This window comes from Ailuropoda melanoleuca, chromosome X (assembly GCF_002007445.2).
Source record: "Ailuropoda melanoleuca isolate Jingjing chromosome X, ASM200744v2, whole genome shotgun sequence".
Lineage (NCBI taxonomy): Eukaryota > Metazoa > Chordata > Mammalia > Carnivora > Ursidae > Ailuropoda > Ailuropoda melanoleuca.
The window spans coordinates 16820198-16837396 of NC_048238.1; the positions used below are offsets into that span (position 1 = coordinate 16820198).

The 17199-nt window shown below is 42.2% G+C and overlaps 1 long non-coding RNA gene across 4 annotated transcripts in view; it reads left to right on the plus strand.

Annotated features, from left to right (window-relative positions):
• The window catches only part of LOC109491226, a 37778-nt gene extending 21304 nt beyond the window's left edge, over window positions 1-16474 (plus strand). For 2 of the 4 annotated variants that reach the window (XR_004622531.1, XR_004622533.1), the window contains 3 exons: window positions 13234-13425; window positions 13832-14319; window positions 16437-16474. This is a non-coding gene — a long non-coding RNA (uncharacterized LOC109491226). Of the gene's footprint in view, window positions 1-13233; window positions 13426-13831; window positions 15531-16436 lie in introns of those variants that run through there. The other 2 variants (XR_004622534.1, XR_004622532.1) reach the window with 2 other exon arrangements.
• The last annotated feature ends 725 nt before the right edge of the window (window positions 16475-17199 follow it).

The following is a 17199-nucleotide window of genomic DNA, read 5'->3' on the forward strand; positions in this document are numbered from 1 at the left end:
CTAACTGAAAAGGTGGCGGCTGTTAATCACTGTGGTAATTAAAGGTTATTACAGGGAACACAGCCAGGATCTCTCTCCCTTTTTTATTTCTTGGCACAAGACAAAAAGGAAACCAAAACCCGATTTTAGATTCATCTTATTAGAGCTATTGAAATGATGCAGTAGGGTATTTTTCTTCTTTTTTGCTTCTGGAAGACATAACTGGCAGTATTCTGCAAATTTCCTCTGACAAAGACCAGCATGCCCCCAGTTCACCACTGTGACCTTACTGAAGGTTGGTGTAAGTAGGACAAGATGGAGCACCTTATAAAAGTCCACAAGCAAGCATACCTCTTAGAGCAGGGATGTAACACAAGCCTCTGTCCCCTCCTTGGGGTGTGCATTGCTGAACCTCTCCTTGGCCACCTGCAGATGCCCTGTGGACCGCACTCATTGAGCTCCTGGTGGCATTTAAGCTAGTGCTGGCCATGTGCACTGTGATCCTCACATACTGTCAACAGTAGGAGAAATGTTATTAGGAGAGGCAGAACAGCAAGAAGAACACCAGAGTGAGGGTCAGTAGATCTCAATTCTCATCCTGGCTCCCTATCAGCTATGTGGTCATGAGCAGATCCGGTTTTCTAAATAAAGTTTTGAAGGAACACAGGCATGCCCCGTTCATTTACTTATTATCAATAGCTGCTTTCACATGCCAATAGCAGAGCTGAGTGGTTTTAAGAGATTGTCTGGCCTGTAAAGTTGAAGATATTTACCATTTGGCCCTTTACATAAAAACTTTGCTGGCCCCTGATCTCAGTTAATGGGATTATAGTCCTCTCAATTATTTAGGCCCCAAACCAGAGCCATTCTTGACTCTTCTCTCTCTCTCTCTCTCTCTCTGTCACACACACACACACACACACACACACTGTCATCCTTGCGGCTCTGTCCTAGAGAAAGGTTCTGATATCTTCTCATCATCACCACTGGTCCAAGTTACCGTCAGCTCTGTTTCTACCTTTGTCCATTGCCTGGATCAGTAGGCCAGCTTTTAATCTTGTCTTGTTTCCAGTCTATTTTCAACATAGCAGGTGGAGTGACCCTTTAAAAATGCCAGATTGTGTCACTGTCTTGTCCAAAACCTAAGATGGTTTCCCACTGCATTCAGAATGAGGAGAATTCGTAGCATGGCCTCTGAGGCCCTACCTTTTTTGCCCAGTCCCCAGGCTGCCCCCATCATGTGACTCATCTCCTTCCACTCTTTCCTTCCTTCTCTCTGCTCAGTCACCCCGGCTTCCCTGCTGCCTACCTCTGCTAGTGCCGGGGCGTTCCTGCCTCAGAGCCTTGGCACTTGTGGCTCCCTCTAACTGGAATACACTTGCCTCGCATATCCATGAGCTAACTCCCTCCCTGCCTCCTGGGCTCTGCGGAAGGCATCCTAGAGATGTCTTCCTTGACTGCTGTCTCTAAAGCAGCACCTCCATCCCTCCCTATCCCCTTCCCCTGCTTTTTCCTCAGAGCGGTTATGTGGCTATTGTCTACTTGCCTCATTAGAATGCAACTCTCCATACTGTAATGCAAGCACAGTGTTCAACAAATATTTGAGTGAAGGGACTCAGTTTCCTCATGTGTAAAATGAATGAGAGGGCCATCTGGCCAGAGCATCTGTTACTGAACTGGTTGCCAGGATTGTTTCCACTGATCTGACTGGCTAAGTGGGAGTCCCTTTCCTCCTTATGTCAGTCCCTCCCAAAGCCTGTGGGTGGAATGGCGTCTTCCTTTTCTTTGGTCAAGGGTATCTGAGTCCTGACGCATGCTTGCTGGAAGCTCAAAGCCAGCTCTCTTTCACAAGGCCACCACAGGAATGCCTTTTCTGCCCACATCTTGTAAGTATGGAGCAAATCAAATACAATAATAGACTTGACACTCTAAAGCTCTATGTAAGTGGAAACAAAGAAAAAGCAACACAGGTGTGAGGACTGAGTCTCTTTCCACACAGGATCCCCCGCCCTGCCCTCACCGGACTGCTTTCACGGGCTACCCGAGACAACAAAGCAGGGATTGAAAACAAAATAGAGAAGCGGCAGGAACTTGAGGTTAATAAGATATTTGTTAAAATGTTGAAAAAATGAATTAAAGAAAGGAAAACCCAAGTATTTCCATCCTCGAGTTCTGACTTATCCCCCTACCTTACTGGGCACTAGCACTGAAAGCAGAAACTCCCTGCCTCCCCTAAAAGAAACCACTTGAATCATTTTAGGATTTCAGACAATAAGTTAACTGGTTACTTAGACACTTAAATAGCAATAATTCAAACGTCTAAAATCCTCATAAGATATTGAGACTCCTGAAACACTCAGTTCACATCTAAGTTGTGAAGCACTCAGAGGTAACTTTGACCTGTTCCTTATCCGTCTCTTGCGCCTGAGGGACCGTCAGGGGCACACACGATGAAGGTTTGTCTCTGGGTTTTGCAGGAGGTCCAAAGAGACAATTGAGTAAAACTACAGAAGTCCTTCCAAGCCAGCTTTCTGGCCTGCAGCTAGTGCAGGTGGCTGACACTTTGACTCAGGCATTTGTCACCTGGGCAACAGTACTGTATGTTTTGGATCATATTTTTTGGCTTTATCTTGGTCCTCATAAGGATAAAAGACTGAGTATTTTGAGTATCTAATGGGATAGTGCCAACCCCAAGCTATTTTAGGTTCTCCTGGGAGGTGAGGTGCGTTTGGAAACAATGAAGAGACACCAGTGAGTGAGCTGTGGACTTCCAAGTACCCCGGGTCCCCAGTCTTCCAGGGCCCTGGCTTCTGCTGCCTTCTGGCTGGGAAATGATACAAATCCATGTGACGAGTGACAGCTGGACATGCACCAGTGAAAAATCCTGGTCAAAATATGATGCTACGTTCACCCTGAACTTCATAGCATGGCCACGAAGTGCATGGCCGTGGGATCAGACAGATGCATTCGATTCTGCTCTGCTACTTACTAACTTGATAAATTTATACAAGGTACTTGATGTCACTAAACTTCAGTTTTTGATCTGTAGAATGGGGAACTAAGTTATCTAATTTAGAGGATTGTTTGAAGACTAGATTAGGCAATTTCATGTAAAGTACGCAGTCTAGCGCCTTGCACATAATAAACACTCGATAAATGTGAACTAGTAATCATCATCATGTTACTCCTTTTGAATTTAGGTTGGGAGGGCTGCCTAGTAGTTTCCCAGGACTGTTGTAACAAAGCTCCACGAACTTCGTGGCTTAAAACAATAAAAATTCATCCTTGCACATTTCTGGAGGCTGGAACTCAGAGATCAAGGCAAGGCTCTGAAGGCTCTAGGGGAAGATCCCTCCCTGTCTCTTCGTAGCTTCTGGTGCTCACTGGCAGTCCTTAGGATTCCTCGACTTGCAGACACCTCACTCCAATCTCTGCCTTCGTCTTCACTGGGCCTTCTCCCCATGCGCATGTCTGCATCCACAGTTCTCTCGCCCTACAAGGACACCAGTCCTAATGGGTTTTGCGCTCACCCTATTCCAGCAGGACTTCATCTTAACCTTACTGCATCTGTAAAGATCCTATTTCTAAATAAGGTTGGATTTTGAGGTTCTGGGTGGACATGAACTTTGGAGGGACACTATTTACACCAGTCCACCTGGTACGGGCAGGTACAAAGTCCTGCAAAAGATTAAGAGCAGACTTGCAGAGCTCAGTCTAAATGAAGCAGAATCTGGGCAGGAAGGGATGTGACCGGGATGAGTCACAGGGGGCACTCTCTCTCTTCCTCCCCTCCAGGAGAACTGTGCGTAATTAGTGGGTGACTGCTTCTGTGTACAATAGCACCTCTTCTGAACGTACTCCCCTGCTCAACTCTGGAGTTGAAAACTGGGAGCTGCCAGGAGCAGTTAGAAGAGGAGAGTGATGGGGGGCGCCTGGGTGGCACAGCGGTTGGGCGTCTGCCTTTGGCTCAGGGCGTGATCCCGGCGTTATGGGATCGAGCCCCACATCAGGCTCCTCCTCTATGAGCCTGCTTCTTCCTCTCCCACTCCCCCTGCTTATGTTCCCTCTCTCGCTAGCTGTCTTTATCTCTGTCAAATAAATAAATAAAAAAATCTTAAAAAAAAAAGGAGAGTGATGATGGCAGATGAGTTAACTAGAGGCTGAATCCTGTGGGCACAGGGGCTAAGTCTCAATACACTTTGGGGTGCAATCAAGCACATTCTAGGGCACACAGGGAGCTGGAAGCCAAAGCAATTCACAACTTTGTTACAGCATTCTTCAATGTTTCATTATGTAGCAAGATCAGGCCCTACAACCATACTTCTCAAACTGCCGGGTGTGGAGGAATCCCAAGGGGATCTTGTGGACATGTACACTGATTCAGTAGGTCTGGGTGATGACTGAGTTTGCATTTCCAGCATGTTCCCAGATGTCCGCAGACCACACTTAGTTCTAGGCTTGGCTTCTGCTGCACACCAATCAAAAGAAGCTACTAAATATGCTCCTTAAAAAATACCTTTGGCAAAGTAACATTATCACACTTGAAGTTACAATTATGCTTATTTAAAATAAGATCTAATATACAGTGGATATTCAGATTTCCCCAATGGTTTCCAAAATGTCCCTTAATCAACCAGAATGTACTCTAGGACCATCCACTGCGGGTACTTATTTCCTTTAAGTCTCTTTTATTCCAAAAGAGTGTCTTTTTCATGATCCTGACTTACTGATGGGCAAATTGTCCATAAAAAATTATTTCACTCTCTGGATTTGTGTGGTTGATTCCTTGTGGAGTCACTTTGCTATATTTAGTTCTATTTCCTGTAAACTGCAAGTTGGCTCTAAAAGCCTGATGGGTACTCATTAAATATTTGTCACAAGAATTGGTCACAGATGTTGGGTACATTATAATGCATTACAACAGGTGACATGTGATATCTGCTTGTTCTACCATTAGTGGTACAAAGATTGAGCCCTGGACTAGGGTGATAACAGCTTGACCCCCTCTGCCATACCCTTGAGTTTGCGTCTTTGAGCTCAGAGTTCTAAGACTGGTTTTTCTCTGGACCCACTGTGAATGCCTCATTCCTCATTTACCATTCCCCTGGTAGTTGTTTTCTTTCTTTCTTTCTTTTCTTTTTTCTCTTTTTTTTTTAACACCCACTGATAATCCTGGCCTGAATCAATTTCTCTGGGGGCTGCAAAATGATGATTGTATAATTCTACCATTCCTTTTACATATACTAACTGGCATTGCTCTGGAATGAAGAGCTATTTGGTTACTTTTCCAGGATAAATGTTTAACCCCTTTCCTTTAATCACTAACTTGCAAAGGAAGGAGTCACGTTAAGAGCTGCCCTGAATTATGCCAAGTGAGTTTTCCCCTGGCTTTCTCTTTTTTTTTTTTATTTATGGATTTTCAGAGATTTAATACATTTCAAACAACTACATTGTTCTCTTTGATGTTCGTTTGTCACAACTTTCGCCAGTAGGAGGGGCACTTTCAATCTGGCTCCTGTGTCCTTTTGACATGACCCAATTAATCTTGAAAAGCTCCCTTTTTTTTCCTGCCCACAAGGTGTCTCAGACTGTAATTGTACCTTCTCTGCCCCAGGCCTGGAATCTGCCATTTCTCCAAGGAGCCCTGGTTCCTTGGAATGAGAAGTATCAGAGGAAAAATAATTTCAAGGTTATGCATTATGATTGGGGTGACATTGCTTCTAGGGCATTTTAAATCAGAGCTAGAAAAAATAATAATTATATATATATATATATATACTGTTTTTTTTTCAAATGACTTTATATTGATATTGTCAATTAACTTTAACATCACTATTTTTTACTTAATTTCTTTGATTTTATAATTCTCTTTTATTCTCAAAGTCTTGAGTCTTAATATCATTACTTGCTTTATCTTACAATATTTAAAAAATGGTTTCTGAATAAGGATACCTCTATTATGTATAACAATATTATTGATTTAAAATTTTTATCACTTAAGGTAAAAATTTCCCCTTTAGCCTGAGCTCAAGACTAAAAGCCACATCTCGGTTAGATATTATAAACTCTGTAAATGTTACTTGAAAGAATAGCTTGTTGAGTAAAAAAAAAAAAGTTTCAATTCCTAAATACTCCATAGCAGAACAGAAATATGGGGGGACACAGGCGAGTTATTAAGTGGACTCTTAAAAGTCAGGTTCATTTGGTGAGTAATCAGTAGCTACTTGAAATCCAAAAGCCTGTTTGCATAAAATTTTCATTTCCCATTTCAAATACATGGACAGAATTTAAGAAGATGGTTTACATAGAGTCCTGAATTTGGACCGAATCCTCATTAACAGGATTTTTTTCTTCCTCTTTTCTGTTACCATTAAAAGGCAGGTGGAAAAGAGCAGAGATGCATGGGAGGTTGTGAAAGACTAGGGCGGGGTTTGTCCCGTCCAAGTATTAACGTTGTGAGTGATGCGCGGCCTGCATATGCTTCAGCTGTCCATCTGCAACTTCAGAAGTGAGCTCGTTCTCATCTTAACCTTCCTCTCAAATGGATCGCAAGCATTTCATCAGTAGCCTCACATTGAAATATTAGCTTTCGTGTGGTAGGAGAGAAACAGAGAGAAATGGCGGTACGAGAAAAGAATCTCCAGGGGCTCTTCAGATATTGCTGGGCTGTTGGGGGTTTTTCTTTCTATCCTATAAGGGGTCAATAATCTAGAAATTGTTTTTTATTTTACTCTGTTCTGAGTCAGGGAAGATTTTCATAGTCATATCACATGTGCTTCATTTGGCGATGAAGTTTGAGAAAGGAATGCCAATCTAAACATGTAATTTACCTATTCCTGACAATAACCAATGGGTGCAATTTATTCATCACACGTCAGTACTCCTAACTCATAACAACAGGAAGGTTACCGAAGACAGTCATTTGGGAATTAAAGAAGTCTATACATGCTGACAGGACAAGTGGCTTGAAGCACTTTTTGTCAATTTATTATTGACCCGATGGTTCTTTTGAAAACCCTCCACACAGCAAGAGGAAATAGGGAGATGTGAAAAAGAAATTGTTCACGGAGTCAATACAGAGGCTCTTTCACACTGGGATTTTTTTTTTTTTTTTTGTGGACTTGCTGGCTTAAAGCATCCATCCCTCTGCAAATTTCGACTCTCCTCGCCTCCTTTGTAAGCATAACCTTGGGTCAGGAGCTGTGTGGCTGATTGGAGAATAAGAATTCATGTTATGTATCCTGGCGTAAATGTCAGAGCCTGACAAGGATAAAAATACCCATTGCTTTTTTTTTTTTTTAAACAACGTCTTTATTGTGTCCCAGGGTTGTTGCTCTTTGATTAAGTACATTGCTTGTCAAAGGCAGGAAATCTGTCTGTCCTCATGCTTTGAGTCCTTAGCATGATGACAAATGATGTGGTGCACTTTCACAGGCCCAAAGGCTCAAAAGTGAGAGGTATCTGTCAAAATCTAAGGGTAGGAAGACCGAGGGCTACCTTGCTACCTTCCTTTCTTGAGACAATTGTTCACTCATGGTGGAATTCCTGATCTCTAAGACTTTCTTCAGGAAACCCATCCTGCAGTGGGATTTGGACATAACCTACTGATGAGACTCCATCCAGCACATCACTACGTATTGTGACCATATTTCCTCAATGAAAAGTCAGCACCGGATCTGGCAAGATGATAAAATATTTAAAATTGGGACCACTCTAGAAATCATCCACATATGGCTGCCATACCTTGATGTCTTCAGAAAAATCTATACTTGATTTGTGTTTGATGTCATCTGGATATCATATGATATCATATTCTTTGAATCATCCAAAAGGAAGTTGGGCTTTTTATGATTTGAGGGTTAACCACCATCATACAGAATTTGCAGTAAGTGGAATATAAACATCAGTAGTGTCCTTAAGTTGTTTAGTTTTGGTGTTTTTTTTAATATATATTTTTGTCTTATGTTTTCAGTTAGATCTTAAACTCCCTGAAGGCAGGTCATTTTGGACTTGCCATGGAACCTAGAACGGTAGACTTACTGTTTATCGATTTAATACACATATTTTTCAGTACCTACCCTCCATCCTCAAATCCTCAGTGAGTGAAATTTCCAGCCAGATCTGTGTTTGGGGCAATCACTGCCTCCTGATGGAACTTCACTAGGACCTATGCAAGCAGCGTACTGAGCTCACCGGAGTAAGGTGTTTATTAAGTACAGGCTGAAACGTTACTTCTTTTACAGAAAAGAATCTCTGTGCAGAAAATTAGGCCTTTGGGGCAGGTGGTCTTTGAATAAATGTCCTTGTCATCCCCGGTGAATGTATTGCTCTCATAATAATGCGGAGATGGGAGAAATGGGTGAAAGCTCTTAGTCATCCATTTAATGCTTTAGGCATTTTAGAAATGGCAACAAATTGGGTCCTGCTAGTGCACAATTTTTCTATTAGGTGTTTGAAAATGTGAGACACAAGCTGGAAGGTAAGGTGCTGTACACCTGCCTCCTTTTATGCGAGACACCATTCACTGCTTGCTTTCTTCACAAGAATCTGAACAATGAACCAAGACAGCAGTATAAAATACCTTTCTGTTAATGCTTTGAGGCTGGATGGGGCAGGAGATGAGAGACAGGAGTCGAATGTCTGAAAAACCCAAGTGTCTGTGATGTAAGAAAGAAGGTTCTGCATGTATGGGGAGAATTCACTTGAGCACAAATGCCAGCTTAATGTTTCTATTAAACCTTCACTGAAAGAGATGTGACTTGGGCTTACTTTGCCTTCTATTCCTTGTTTCTTGGAGTATGCAGGGAATTTGCTTGGGGGGGGGTACAGATGGAGCCTGGTGATTTAAATGGGTCTGTTCAAATTCTGCTCTATAGTGAAAAAGTGAAAATTAATAGACTTTTCTGGCTATTACACCGAAAAGGAAAACAATTCATGCTTTTTAAACATTGAGGAGGCATGAAAATACTCATCATCTTAACCTGTCATTAGCCTTTGAAACAAGAAGTCCTGTCCCTTCACAGAGGTGGCACATTTGCTTTGCTTTGCCTCGAGCTGGGTGATGTTTCCATGGAGAACACTGATTGATCTTTGTGTGATCTTGAGAAAGCAGCGTGGGTTTTATTTGCCCCATAAAAAGTACCAAATGTGGAAAATGTACTTAGCATATGTGGATGAGCGTGAGGTCTTGCAGCGCCTTGGTTTTCAAGTCAGAGCAATCGTATCTGGTGCGTAGCTTCCTGTGGTGATCAGCAGCTCCATCTGTGAAGTCGAGAAGCCCAACCAGACCCCAGCCACATCACACATGTGCTAGAAAAAAAACCTCTAATGAGTAAAAGTTATTTCAGGCAAAGGTGGTATGTAAATTAAGTAATGGAAAAATTTCAAGTATTATTAGAACATTTGGAGCAGGGTTTTTCAATCCTGGCACTACCGACATTTGGGGCCAGGTAATTCTTTGTTGTGGGGGCTGTTCTGTGCAATGCAGGGTGTTTAGCTGCAGCCCTGGCCTCCACCCCCGGCCCCGCCCCGCGTGTCTAGTAGCATCCTCTCCTGAGTTGTGACAGCCAAAACTGTCTCCAGTGTCCCACGGAGGGCATAACTATCCCTGGTTGAGAACCACTGATTTAGAATTAGATAAGGAATAAACGTGTGCTCCCAAAGGCAACGAGGCACCTAACAGACGTAAAGTTTGGAAGGCTCATTAACTGATTACTCGTCTTTGTCAAAACTGCCTCTTGCCAAAGCATCAGTAAATAGACAATTTTCTTTCAAGGTCTGAGAATTGACCAGATGCGTATGGGTCACAAGGGTAGGAGGACATTCGCTTAGGCAGGTGATGGAGACACTCCGTTTGAAAGACTGCAAACTCCTCTCCACTCCGTGATCCATGTGGAAAGCCCAGTTCCTGGCGGAAGTACTTAGGGGAACAAAGTCTCTTCTCCTTTTGTTCATCTCCCCCACCCCCTTTTTAGTCACCTCTGTCTTCTTCTCAGCCTCTATCTCTTGTGGCACAAAAATTGGGGGCTGCACAATCAGCTTTAAAAAGTGTTACCTCCCCTGCTCAACTTTTGGAATTGGTGCTGTTAAGGGTCTGAGTCCTAGAGATGTTCCATGGTTTCATAGACTCCATGTTCTTTGTCCTTTACCCTTCCTTCTTCACCCACTCCTTTCCTCCGCCACCTGTTCTATCCTCTGCAAATTCACCACCAGGTGCCCCAAATGCCTTCTTAATCTCCTTCCTTCTCAGTCTATATAAATCAGATTTTGAGGGGGGAAGCAGATTACCCTTCCACTTGTAGCTAAATATACATCTCTGTTTTTCATTTTGAGACTGGCATGCATGGTCTTCAATTTTTTTAATCGATAGACTGTAAATTTATTTTTTTGATACATAGTTCTCAGAGTTTTAACGTGTGTAGGTTTGTGTAACCACCACCGCAATCAGGATATAGAACAGCTCCATCACTTAAACAAAAACCCCCAACAACAACAACAGCAAAAACCACCTCTGGGCTGCTCCTTTGCAAAACTCTGCCCTCACTCCTGAACCCTGGCAATCAGAGATCTGTTATTCATCACTACACTTTTGCCTTTTCCAGAAGGTCGCGTAAATGGAATTATACAATGTGACCTTTGAGAGCGGCTTCTTTCACTCAGCATAATGCCTTTGAGATTCATCCATGCTGTTGTTTGCACTGTTAGTCACTTCTTCTTCTTGCTGGGTAGTATTCCGTGGGGTAGATGTACTACAGCGTGTTTATCCAGTCCCCTGTTGGAGGAAATTTGGGTTGTTTGAGCTCTTGGCAGTTATGAGTAGAGCTGCTATAAACATTCCTGTATAGGTCTTTGTGGGAATGTAAGTTTTCACTTCTCTAGGAATGGCATTGCTGGATCAGACAGTTAACAGGTTTTTTAATTTTCTAGTGGAGTTTTTACTTTCATTGGATCCAGGAATGAATTCAACACTTAAACTGTAACAATTCTTTTTTTTTTTTAAGATTTATTTATTTATTTGAGAGAGAGCGAGAGAGAGCGAGTGAGCGCACAGAGGGTGAGGGAGAAGCAGACTCGCTGCTGAGCAGGGAGGCCAATACAGGGCTCGATCCCATGTAGGATTCTGAGATAATGACCTGAGTTGAAGGCAGACGCTTAACAGACTGAGCCACCCAGGAACTCCTGTAATAACTTTTTTTAAAGATTTTATTTATTTGACAGAGAGAGAGACAGTGAGAGAGGGAACACAAGCAGGGGGGGTGGGAGAGGGAGAAGCAGGCTCCCCGTTGAGCAGGGAGCCCAGTGTGGGGCTAGATCCCAGTATCCTGGGATCATGGTCTGAGCCAAAGGCAGACGCTTAATGACTGAACCACCCAGACGCCCCTCCTGTAATAATTTTTTAAGTGTGGGATTTTGGGCTGTGATTTTGAGATTTAGAGTAAGACTGTGTATGTGAATGAGTGTGTATGAGTGTGTGAGTGCACATGCTGGGCGTGTAAAATGTTGGGAGCCCCGAAATCACGTTAGCTCAAATGGGTAACCTACTCTTGCTCACATTGTGCTTGTGGGTCGACATGCCAATTTTTCTCCCAAATGCTTTAATCCTGACCTATGGTATCATACAGGAAGAGCTATTTAAATTGGATGACTGTTTGACAAACAACCGTCTGTTCCTGATGAGTGGATTTCCTTCCATCTCTAAATCCCATGACTATGACTGCAACTCTTACGCTTGAATCATTCTCTAGCTACATCAATTTCATGGTTGTCAGCAAGGCCTAATCCATCTTCCATAGTCTGGAGCTACTCAGGCGGCAGACTCCCTGGAGGTGGGAGTGCTCCTTGCGTTCACTAATGTACCTGCCATCCTTGGGGGGCCTACAGTTTGCATGTCCTCAAGAATCATTTAATTTTAATTTTTGCTGCAAGAAATCTTTGCCAAAAGAAAACATGAGCAATGCATCAAACAATTCTATTGATATCATTTTTCTTTTTTTAAAAATAGCTTTCACTGCCAGCAGTTTTGTTGTAAAGTTCTAAAATTCAGTTTGCACACGCAACTATTCTTCATCTTAAATATCATTGCCATGTGTGGCTTATTTATGTTAAGTGTTCAGTACTGTTTGTTGAATTGAATGAGAATGTAATTTGATGGACAACAATAAGGTCTATGTAATGATAATTTTCTTCCTTCTTTTATCACTATATCTACCCTTTTTTTTCTGAGCCAGAATTGACTTTAGATGCCAAAAATGTTTATTAACTATGTTTTTATATTGGAAACTTCAGAACTCATTTGTCTTAGGAAATAGTGATCCCTCTGAATTTTGAAAGATGGATTCACCAATTATTCCGTAAATTGGGATAATTAACTACTCCAGTTAGCAGACAATGCATACTCATCCCTTCCACTCCGATAAAACGCCACCTTCTCAATGACATTATCCCACACCACCCCATGCAACATAGTTCTGTTAGCCACATGCCACAGTTCTATTGTCAGTTATTTGAATAGAGATCCATCTCTGCCAATGGTCTGCGAGCAAACTGAGAGCAGGACCCACGTCTCATTCTCCTTTGCAATCTTAGCATTTAGCATAGCGTCTGGCACATTTGTGCTAAATAAATATTTGTCTCATTGAATAAGATACCTGAGGTATAATGATAACCATGGCCATCATTTCATTTTTTTGCATGTATTTACATATGTATGTATGTGTGTGTGTATGACAAACTCATAGGTGGTGAAATTGAATGAAAGCAGAGATCTTCCCTGGAGTTGTATAGACTGGGTGGGTGGATTTTTTTTTTTATGGGACTGACAAGTCATCAGCAAGGGAAAAAGTTTTGGAATATTTTATTATAGCGGGGAAGCGGGTCTTTGATTAGTTTGTAAAGACAAGGGCCCCAATTCACTCTGTTAATTTGATTTCAAGAGGTCTCTGACCATGCCTTGAGCCAAAATGTCTTCATGAAATAGCTTTTCAAACTGCACAAATAATCCTGTTGCCATAACTTGAAACCACTCGGTAAAGTGACGGCAATCTCGCTACACAGGAAATGCTGCATGAAAACCGTGGACCCCAGTGAGGCTAGCAGTGCAAATCACACTGCCTTCAGTTTCATTTTGCAGAACAAGTTCACAAAATTCCTAATGAGATCAAAGTGCTAAGGGCTACATCAAATTATTTAAGCTGAAATGAGGTGGGAGCAGTAAACTTTTAGGCTGACACTGCATGTTACTGCTTTCTATTCTAGGTGGAGATGCAGTGTTTCCCAGGTGGCTTGCTATGATGCAGACATCGGTGTGATAATGACCTTAGTCCAGCGGTGAGGCTTCATGGGTGGCTATGCCAGGTACCTGGCCAAACTGTCTTAGAGAGAAGTGGTCTAGTTGGATTCCTTCTGAAGGAGAAGGCCACACAGAAAAGCAGGTTTTCTTACTGGAGGGTGAGTCCAGGTAGCATGCTGTGACAGGTTGTTGGTACCCACTCAGATGCTTCTTCCTGGGCTGGGGCAGCATACTGTGCAAACTCGCTGCTGACGGCTTGTAGCTGTACTCTTCTTTGAAGAATTACCCTTGGTCAATTGGAGCTGCTTCCCTGGGAACTGCCTGGCAGATTATGCCCTTCCCCTGAGGGCTTACATGGCCTGCATTAGGGGGAGGGTACAAAGTTCTATCCCCCCACTTACCTCAAGCTGGGACAACTATATGATGTCAGTTTCAAGCAGAGGCCAGACTTCAGCTGAAACCACATCTCTGCTTGGCTTTTTCTGTCCTTTCCTGTTTCCCTCTCTGCCTTACTCATGAGAGTCCTTCTTCAATAAATCACTTGTACAAAAATCTCCGTTTCAGGTTCTGTTTCTAGAGAAACCAACCTAAACCCCACGCTTCTGACTAAATGAGCTGGCACAGCAGGGTGCTAGAACCATCATCCACGTGGATACTGAAATTTCCAAGAATTATGACAGGAGTAACGTTGGAGGGGAAGACAGTTACCTGGGTATTACAATCACTGAGGCTGAGGCCAAGAGACCTGGGGCTCAAAACAGGACTCTGTTTACTCCACATCTGCACTGAGAAGCTGAACACTGTTGGAAAGAAACCCACCATCACCCAATGACCTGCACTTTGAGTGAGTGATCGCAGAAGTCCTGTCAGTTCTGCACGCAGCTTGGTCATCACGCTACATTGCCCAGCGCGCATGCTATCTGAATTGACTAACCTCATTGATGTTATTTTACCTATTGAAAAGATAAACTCCCAACATCAGTGGCTTAATCTGTTAACAGTTTCTTTCTTTCTTCTGGCATAAATCCCAAACAAGAATTCCTGATCGGCAGGTAAGGTTCTAACTCTAGGTGATGATTCAGGGATCCCAGGCTCTTACCCTCTTGTCACCTTGCCATCTTTGTCTCTTGGTTGTCAAGGTTGCAGCTTGGGGAAGGAGCATGGAGGATCACATGTGGGAGGACATCATTATCACATTTCACTGGGTCTATGATGACTGTACACCCAATCTTCCACGGACCATGTGACAGTATATAAGTCCCCCATGCTTCTGACACAACTGTGGGGAAGGGGTGGTACAGAACTGACAGGGATTAATTTTCTACCACTGACTGAACGGGGGCCTAAAAAAGGAAATTAAGTTTATCTATAGAAGGTAAGTTAAATGCTTTTCAACTTGGGTTTGTGTGCTGAGATCCATACATACCACATGTCTGAACTGCTATCTGGAGGAGGTGATTTTGGAATAGAAGTGGAAGAGCATGGAATTGAAAAACCTGATGAGAAAGTTGAAAATTGCTTCTGGTGGGAGGACAGTGATACAGTTTTTGAAGCCTTTAATGGTGAACTGCAAACAGGGCTCCATTCACCCATGCAGCACTTTTGTTAGAGAAAGGCCACAGCGCCATGCCAGGGTGCATGGCTGTGGGCAGTGCAGTGTGGGCTGGATTCTATCCCCTACCACGCCTTTTGCCACATAACATTGTGCATAATACATCTGCACATCGATATGTGGCAGTCCGATATCAAAGCAACTATATATGCTCCTTCCCTGTGGGAGACTGAATTAATGACCCTGGTTTTGTTTGTTAGTTTATTTACTTCTTCCTGTACCCATACCCTTTGCCATATGACTTTTCAGTTCTTTCCACTAAAAAAGTGGGCTTTATTTTTCTGATGCTTGACTTTGAGTTTGGCTATGTAATGAGCTTTGGCCAGTGGAATGTTAACGAATGTGAGATGACCCAAAAGTAGAAGCACTTGCATGACTGGACTTGCCCTCTTATACCTCTGGCAACACCTTGAGAAGCATGTGTCCAGGCTAGCCCACTGGTCCCAAAAAGAGGATGAGAAACATGTGGAGCAGAGCCAAGTCACTCAAGCCAAGCCCAGACTAGATCCATTGATCTTCAGTGAACCCTACAGATGCATGAGTAAGCCCAGCAGAGATCAGCAGAACCACTCAGCCAAAGCCCTGCCTCGATCAGCTAGACTCTTGTTGACTCATAGACTCATGGGCTAAATAAATGCTTATTGTTGTTTACCACTGGGATTTTGTGGTTGGTTGTTACACAGCATCACTGCAGCCGTAATTAATTGGTACATCCTCTTTCTCCCCAAGAAGCACAAGGATTATGGAGCATATAGATTGTTGCTTCTGCCATGACTGCTCCATCCCATCAGAAATTAGCCTTCCTTTTCAGAATGAATGCCTTCCCACTTTTTCATTAGAATCAGTTAAAAACACACCTTAGAAAAGATTTAGGGATGCTGGATTTAAATGGTTCTGATGAGAAATCATCAAAGCTAGTAGTAGATCTGAGACCCAGAGGAGAAAAGCAATCAGAACTTACCATCAGAGAATTCTGATAAAAGAAGTATGGATGGTGCAGAGCAGATGGAGGGGAAACGAGTTAACCTCTTTATTCTTGGTGAGAAAGATTTCTCAGAGCAACAGCATTTCAATTCATAAGTTTCCTTCTATTTATAATTCCTTTCATGGAGAATTTGGATATATAGTGTAATTTTAGCAGGCTATAATTTTCTATTTATAGATAGGAGAGCTGTCATTTTTCACCTTGATAGAATATGGGAAATGAATATATCTGATGTCCCTATACATAATGAGAAAAAATAAAGGGACTCAGAAATTCTTGACATGTGATGCATTACAATGTTTTTATTTCCTTTCTATTTTCTTTGTTTGCCTCTCCTTGCAAGTGAAACCATTGATGACACTTTTCATATCACTCTTCACATTAAAATATATTTCTATCATTATATCTAGTGAGTTGAATAATTTTAGCAGCTAAATAAACATTTTAGTCATCAGTAAAACTCTTCTAGCAACAGATCAGCTAGATTGGATTGTTAGGTCAAAAGACAGCACAGTGTGATAGCTGTCACCACTATGGAAAATTTCAAATAATGACAATTTTTTCTTTTTCAGTCTTGAATGCTTTGGGGACCAAGTCGCAAGTCCACCCACAGCTATTGTCAAGCATATTTCTTTTTTCATCAGTAATGAGGAGTGATCCTTACTTTGCCTAAATTTATCATCTTGGAAAAAGATCTAGAGATTTGTGTTGCAATGATGAATTCCTGGTGTCTTATTCCTATTTTTGACGTCTCCCAGTTTCTAATTTAGTCAGAACCTCTAATCTTAATATTAAATGGGAAGGTCTAGATCTTCTAAACCTAAATATGTTTACTACATTGAACATCCTTTCCTACAAGATTTGATTGTTAGGATTTAATTTTCTTAAAAAAAAATTCCCGTTTTCCCATCTTTTCTGGTTATCAGCCAGTGTAGCTCATGAGAAGAAATGGTTATATTCATAAAGGCCATTGTGCTCTTCTTGGCTAGTGGGTGTTTTGGGTTAAATCTCCCTGAGCCCAAGGTCTGACCATACTCAGATGAAATCATATTTAAACTCAACGGGTATAAACAGTTTTATTTCCTTACGTGAAGTGCTGTAATGTATAGCACCACTGTTGCAGGTTGGGATTCCCAGGAAGCAGATCCTGAGATGGGGTTTAGGTGGCAAGATATTTATTAAGTAGTGTCCTTGGGAATCACATTACAACTCAACTTTTCTCTCTGCTTAATTCTGCTTTCTTCCCTCACTAGTAATCACGTTTCATTAGTTTGCATAATATGCAAAATTAACTAACATACCTACAATTACAACTGGAATAAACATATTTGAGAA